The 7,500-nt window shown below is 50.2% G+C and overlaps 1 protein-coding gene across 3 annotated transcripts in view; it reads left to right on the top strand.

The window, feature by feature from the left end:
* Positions 1-7,500, top strand: part of brun (trafficking protein particle complex subunit brun) — a 110,259-nt gene that overhangs the window by 12,340 nt on the left and 90,419 nt on the right. The window contains exon 1 of one of the 3 annotated variants that reach the window (XM_070137384.1): positions 3,871-4,126. The exons of the other annotated variants lie outside the window; for them this stretch is intronic. The gene's annotated coding sequence lies outside the window, so the exon portion shown is untranslated. Of the gene's footprint in view, positions 1-3,870; positions 4,127-7,500 lie in introns of those variants that run through there. 3 annotated transcript variants of the gene reach the window in all.

The raw sequence follows: 7,500 nt of genomic DNA, 5'->3' as shown, positions 1-7,500 counted from the left end.
AGGGGGAGGTAGAGGGGGAAAGGGAGGGTGGGAGGTTAAGGGGAAGGGGAAGGGGAAGGAAAGAAGGAAGGAGGGCCATGGGGAGGGGAAAGGGAGAAGGCAGGCAATGGGGAGAGAGGGGAAGAGGGAGGGGAGGGTCACCGGCTGCAGCAGCACCGGGCGAGTCCGATGGAAAAAAGTGGACTGATTTGCCTGGCGCAGTGTCGAGTCAGACCTTCTGCATCCGGCTCGCGTCGCGGTCCCGAGGCGCGGGTCTTCGAGGACGTACTTCTTGGCCGGGGGGAGGGGGGAGGGGAGGAGGGCAAGAGGGAACTGTAGGGGAAGGAAGGGAGGGGAGGGAGGCCGTCATTGCCCACGTATTGAATCGGTTGCGCCAATGGGGGCTGGCAGGGCTGACCGAGTTCGAGGGGCGAGGACGTGACTCGGAGGCGGCGGTATGCGCTCCACGTCTCGGGCGCGGAGAGATGAGATCCCGGCGAGCGATGGCGCGAAGGACTCGGCGGCGGCTACCTGGTAACTTCGCGCGTAGGATATTGTGCCGCGATTTTTCTCTCTCGATCCTTCGCGTATCGCCGGGTGGATGGGTTGGTTGGCGTTTTATCCAGCTTGGATTGGGGGGGTAGGAGGATTGGTAGAGGGTGAGTGGGGCGTTGGGTTTGTAGGGGAAGAAGAGCTCGAGACGCTTGTTGGATTAATAATCATGGCGTGGCAACTGACCTGAGCCAAGTCTGGGAGCCTCTTGCGCGTGCGTGCTCAGTATCTCTCTGGTTTCGGAAGTGGAAACACGTGTCTCCTTCGTCGTGTGTGCAGTGTATTCCGCAGATGTAATTTACCTTCAGCGTTGCGCGATTTATGAGTGATGTGTGTAAATTATTGAAGATATAGGTTGTGTATCCGTGGTAAATTGTCGATGACGAAGTGTGTGTCAAAAAGTATAGTTGTAGTAGTTATTTTGAAAGCCATTTGGATGCTGCAAGGCAAAGTCCTGATAAAGATACATACCGAAGGAGTAAAGCAAAAACGAAGCCATTAAAATTTCAAAGTGCGCCGTTTATCCATCAACAAAGGATATATATATGTACATAAATCCTGGTATATGTGTGTGCATTCCCGCCCTGTACCGAAAAAGAGTGCAATACGCCAGAACACAGTCATTCCCGAGGTTGCCCCTCAAATGCTCGCCTGTGACGCAAAGAAATATGTTTGAAAGAAAGAAGGAAAAAGGAAAGTAATAACAGTGGAATAAGGTGGTGTCGGAGGTGGCGATTTCAACGCTGCATGAGGCAGTGATCTCGATGAACTTTCCACACTGGTTATGCGGCTCTGGCTCTCTCTCTCTCTCTCTCTCTCTCTCTCTCTCTCTCTCTCTCTCTCTCTCTCTCTCTCTCTCTCTCTCTCTCTCTCTCTCTCTCTCTCTCTCTCTCTCTCTCTCTCTCTCTCTCTCTCTCTCCCTCCTCCCTCCTCCCACTCCCTCCCTCCCTCCCTCTCTTTTCTTATATTTTTCTTTCACATTTTCATTCTTATTCTCTCTTTCTTTTGGTCGTTTTCTTTTTCTCTTTCTTGTTCTCTCTTTCTCTAACTTCTAATTTTTTCATCTCTGATTCTCTTATCCTCTCCACCTCTCCTCTCTCTTTCTCTCCCTCTTTCTCGCCATACCTTTCTCACTCCCTCCACTTCCCTCCAGTCTCTCTTTCTCTTTCCTTCTTTATTTGTCTTACTGGTTCTCTCCTGCTTTCTCTGCTGCATTTCTCCTCGACAGTCATCCTACCCTCGTGCCAGCTCGTTCCAAACGTCGTAAAATTCCAAACATTTATACACGTTTCTTCCTGAATTTCTCTCGTTCTGTTGGGCTCTGTTAATTACTTCCCAGTGCAGGCACATCGGGTGAATTGTTTGGGAATGACGGTGAGACATTCCAGAGAAAAAAATTCCGTGCCCGACTGCTTGTCATGGGAGGGAGCCATCCCCTCTCCCCCTCTCCCCTTCCCCCTTTTTTTATTCCCCCTTCCCTCTTTCGCTCCTTCTTTCTCCTTTGGTTTTCTCTTTCCTTTTCTTTCTTTCCTTTCCCTCTTCCTCTTCTTCTTTCTCTTCCCTCTTCCTCTTCCTCTTTCTCATCTTCCATTCCCTTTCCTCTCCCCCTTCCCTTCCCCTTGCCTCCTTCTTCCTCTCCACCCTCTCCCCCTTCCCTTCCCCATGCCCCTTCTTCTTCCCTACCCTCTCCCCCTTCCCACTCCCCTTTCCTTCCCCCTCCTCCTTTCACTCCCCTTCCCCCTCCTCTCCCCTTTCCCTTTCCCCCTCTCTCCCCTCTCTCCTTCCCCTCTCCCCTCTCTCCTTCCCCTTTCCTTTCCCCTTCCACCCCCTCCCCTGGTGTGATACCTGCGGGGCGTTCCATGCTGATTAACGACGGCATTCTTCTGACCTACCTGGCTGTGCTAGATTCCTGGTCAGCCGCTGACCTTCCTGCTGACTGCGCTAACTGTGCTGTTTTGATTTTTCTTTCTCTTTTTCCTGTTTGGTTTCTAAATCTGTGTGCGTCTTTGGAGTTTCGGTTGGGGTGCTTTTTGATTTATTTATTTATTTATTATTATGATTTTTAATAGTCCGTGTCCTCGCTTCCGCTCTTTCTTAGTGTCTTACTCGTTTATCTTTGTAAGTTTCTCTCTCTCTCTCTCTCTCTCTCTCTCTCTCTCTCTCTCTCTCTCTCTCTCTCTCTCTCTCTCTCTCTCTCTGTCTCTCTCTGTCTCTCTCTCTCTCTCTCTCTCTCTCTCTCTCTCCTCGCCGCCATCGCCCTATTGTCATCCTAATCACCACCAATATCACCATCATCATCACTATCATCACCATCATCACCATCACCATCATCACCATCATCACCATCACCATCATCACCATCCATTCGTGCACGCCAGCTACTTGAGAGGAAAGCCACGAAAGCCAAGGTGTTCTGCGATTCTGGTCCGACTTCTTGGGGTGGCATGACTGGAAACCGATGTCCGAGCCTTATTAGAATACTAGGCTTTGTGATAGTGCATGCGAATTATAGTGAATGAGATGGTGAATAGCATCCACAAGATTAGGATACGCACATGCACACGAACACATGTACACACGTACACACATGTACACACGTACACACATGTTCACACACGTACACGCATGTAAACACAAGTACACACACTTGCGCACACGCACCTGCACACACACACCTGCACGCACACACCTGCGCACACACACACACACACACACACACACACACACACACACACACACACACACACACACACACACACACACACACACACACACACACACACACACACACACACACATACACACACAAGGAAAACGAACACGCGCCCCAAGGGTCATTGTCTCTAACGAAACCTCCTGCTATTTTTCCAGTGTTTATGTGAATTTTAAGAATTACCCAGATAAAAAAAAGCAAAAGAAAATAGATAACCTGCCCGCGATTAGAGCTGATGCAAGAGTGCGATAGGAAGCCAGCGTGAAGCAAGCGTGAGGCAAGCGTGTGCAATAAAGAGTGAAACAACAAGGTCGATAGTGGCCAGGCGGTGCGTAGTGCCCTTCTTCTCCGCTTGGGTTGGAATCAAGGACGTGGCTGGTCAGAAACGGCGTGAGTTGCGGGCTCCTGTCGCGCTCTCTCTCTCTCCTTCGCGCCTCCTGCCGTTATTCGGGCGGCTGGTTTGTGGGCGTGTCCTAGTCCTCGGGGATTAGCGTCCTTCGAGAGGAAGAGAGGGATCTGCCTCGAGTCCTTTTTTCCCCACCGAGCGAGAGAGGGCTTGGGAAAGAAAGAGGGAATTGGAAGAGAGGGAAGGAAAGAGACTTAACGGAAGAGAGAAAGAGAGAGAGAGAGTAGCTGCGTGGAAGCGAGTTTGCGTCGGATTGGCTCTCCGCTTCTCTCTCTTTCTTCCCTTTCTTTCTCTCTGCCCCCCCCCCTCTCGCTTGTTTTTTGTGTCCCCGACGCCCGGATCGGACCGCGGAGGGCGTGGTCCGCGTGGATTCCTCTCTTGCTTAACCGCCGCCCGAACGAGATCCAGGGACCCGACAGTAACACTCTCGAGGACGTCTACTTACCGGTCCTCCACCAGCTGCATGTGTTAGTGATGTGAGTACTGTGTTTGTGATGCAAGTCCTGCTGTAGTGATGTAAATATTATGTTAGTGATGTAAATATTGTGTTAGTGATGTAAGTATTTTGTTAGTGATGTAAATGTTATGTTAGTGATGTAAGTATTTTGTTAGTGATATAGATATTATATTAGTGATGCAAAAATTGTGTTAGGGATGTAAGTACCGAGTTAGTGATGGAAGTACTACGTAGGGTCCCGTCTGTCCTCTTTGGCGATTAGCAGCTCGATGAATGGGGATTGGGAGTAAGGTGAAAAACAGGTGTATTGTCCTTCTCCCGCAGCGGTGGGCAGGTTGCGGGACGTAAAACCAGGTGTTATTTCTTCTCCTCGCGGGTCGATTGGTGTTATGACGAGAACAGGGGGTTGTATTTCTCCCATGAAGCCTTTATATTTTCCAGCCTGGCATTTGGTGGGGAAAAAATTGTGATGAAAGGAGGGGTTATACTTTCACCCATGACAGCATGATAAAACCTCAAGTGTTATTTTCCCCCCTTGTAGGCAATTGCCCCGGGTTATATAAGGAAGGAAGGGGGGTGTAGACATTGTGAAGGATGGACGGTTTATTGTCGGGGCTGTAAATGTACTGGACTGCTACCCTTTAGTCTTTTTTGTGTGTGCGTGTGCGTGTGCGTGTGTGTGTGTGTGTGTGTGTGTGTGTGTGTGTGTGTGTGTGTGTGTGTGTGTGTGTGTGTGTGTGTGTGTGTGTCGCCATGTGTCAGGTATATGGATCGCTACCTAGACTCGCGAAGGTCATTGTAATAAAAAAAATTATTCTGTACCTGTGGTCGGTCTTTTGTGATTTTCGTCTTTGAGGGGTGGGGGTGGAGGGGGAGGGGAAGGTGTTGCTGTGTATGTCAAGATTTAGTGACCGTAAATCTGGGAGGATTATTTTTCGCTGGATGATGGGCTTCGAGCGGGCAGAGGAGGGTTAAGATTGCAGTTTTATTATTTATTTATTATTTTTATTTTATTACTTTTATTCCCGTGCTTCGAAACCGAGCGTGTTAGGAGGTGGAATTGTAATGGGTTCGTTGACGACGTGGAAGAATTTTGATTGTAGAGAGTTCGAAGAAGAGGAGAAAGAAATAGAGAAAGAGGTAAGAAAGAAGAAAACGGGAAGTGAGGAGAGAGAAAGAAAGAAAGGACGAGGAAAGAGCAAAGAAAAAGAAAACAAAAATATTAACCAATGTTAACCCCTCGTCGGAACCGTATAAGGTGAGCGTGTCGTGCTCGTGTGCATGTGTGTCCTCAGAGGGAGGTGACAGAGGAGGAGGAGGACGACGACGACGACGACGACGACGACGACGACGACGACGACATTGGGAGGAGGAGGAGGAGGAGGAAGAAGAAGAACAAGAACAAGAAGAAAGAAAGAAAAACAAGAACAAGAACAAGAAGAGGTGAAAAAGCAAAAGCAAAATAAAAAAGGAGGAAGAGGAGGATGAGGAGAAGGAATAGGAATAGGAGGAGGAGTAGGAGGGTGCGGCGCGCAAACACCCTTGGAGGATTAAGGCCCCTTCCGGACCCCCGCGACCTCTTGCTTTGTACAGGCGTCGCTGCGGGGGCCCTCCTCGCGCACATATGCCCGTAGGTTCTATCTTCTTCTTCTTCTTTTCCTCATTCTCCTTCTTCTTCTTCTCCTTTTCCTCCTCCTCTTCCTCCTTCTTCTTCTTTTCCTCCTCCTTCTTCTTCTTTTTCTCCTCCTCTTCCTCCTCCTTCTCCTTCTCCTTTTCGTCTTTCTTTTCCCTTCCTTTTTTCTTCCTTCCCCCACGCGTATCGCAAGCACCAGTGCAAGCAGCGACTTCTCTCCTCGCGTGGTGTCTCCTCCTCCCTTCGTCGTCCGAACCGATGGCTTGTCGTCTCATCTGTTTACTCCATCTGGCATTCCTCTCTCCGGCCGCTTTATATGGCGCGGCCGCACTTGGGTGTCACCTACGATATGCGTCGCTCGTTCGCCTCCTCGCCCTCGTCCCCTCGCAGTCCTCCTCGCCCATCTCCGCCTCCGCCTCCGCTTCGGCCGGTGTGGTTTTAGTCGTGGAGGCGAGGTTGGGTTGTTGTTGGTGGGGTTGTTAGGATTTTATTCGTGATTGTTCTTCTTATCTTCTGCTCTTCACGGTTCTTGGTATTTTGCCATCGTCTTACTCGTCTTCCTCCGCTACTCTTCTCCTCCTCGTCGTCGTCCTCCTCGTTTTCCCTCTCTCCTCCTCTTCCTCCTTCTCCTTTTCCTCTTCGCTCCTTCTCGTCCCTCCACCGCCGCCTCCTCCTCCTCCTCCTCTTCTTCTTCTTCTTCTTCTTCTTCTCTTCTTCCTCTCATTCTTCTTCTTCCTCCTCTTCTTCTTCTTCTTCTTCTTCTTCTTCTTCTTCTTCTTCTTATTCTCCTCCTCCTCCTCCTTCCTCCTCCTCCCTCCTCCTCCTCCTCCTCCTCCTCCTACCCCCCCTGTACTTATACATTCAGTCTGTACTCACTCAGCGGTATGTGCGCATGCAAGTACGCATAACTAACCTTTTTAGACTGTGAAGCTGTCTTAGAGTCGCGCGTCTGGCATGTGGATGTGAAAATGCCTTTTTAGGGGTCAGGGTGAAGGAGAGGAGAGGTTTAAAAAAAGTCGAGGATGAAGAGAAAGAGAGGAAAGGGTAAATAGTGCGCGGAGAAGGTGAGGGATACGATGGGAGGGCGATAGTTGGGGGGGGGGACAGGAGGAAAGGATAAAGGTTTGGAGGAGAAGGTGAGGGATAGGATGGGAGGGCGATAGTTGGGGGGGGGGGCAGGAGGAAAGGATAAAGGTTTGGAGGAGAAGGTGAGGGATAGGATGGGCAGGCGAAGGGTGGGGGGAAAAGGATGAAGGGTGGAAGGAAATGGTGGGTAGTTGGGAAGAGGGAAAGAGGGGGTAGGGGAAGGTGAAAGGTGACAGTCACGGCCAGTGGCATAATTCCCCCACGGCCAGGACGAACCACCTGTTCCTCATACGCTTGTTAATGAGAGGAATGTCCCCTTTTGGCCAGGTCGGTTGTCTACCTGTCGACAGCGTTTGTATGTGTGTGTGTGTTTATAACTGTCTGCCTGTCTTCTGTGACCTTCGCATAAAGGCCATCGCCGCATTGGCCATTCCGGTATTAACTGCTGGGTTGGCAAGTACCTGGTAAGCCTCGGTGTGCCCCTCCTCCTCTTGTCTTCTGCATTGGTCTGGAATCGACCACCTACTCGGACATTTGTTATTTGTTCCACGGAAAGACTGGCTTGCGTGGTGTGCCCTTGCGTCTGTGTGGGGACGTATGTAGATATGGATGTTATATGTACATGTTTTGTTCCGTTGTCTGTGTGGCTCGGCGTATAAGGTGTACGTATTAGC

Source organism: Penaeus vannamei, chromosome 2 (assembly GCF_042767895.1).
Source record: "Penaeus vannamei isolate JL-2024 chromosome 2, ASM4276789v1, whole genome shotgun sequence".
Lineage (NCBI taxonomy): Eukaryota > Metazoa > Arthropoda > Malacostraca > Decapoda > Penaeidae > Penaeus > Penaeus vannamei.
Note: the sequence above shows the minus strand (reverse complement) of the source record. Positions and strands in the feature narration are given on the sequence as shown.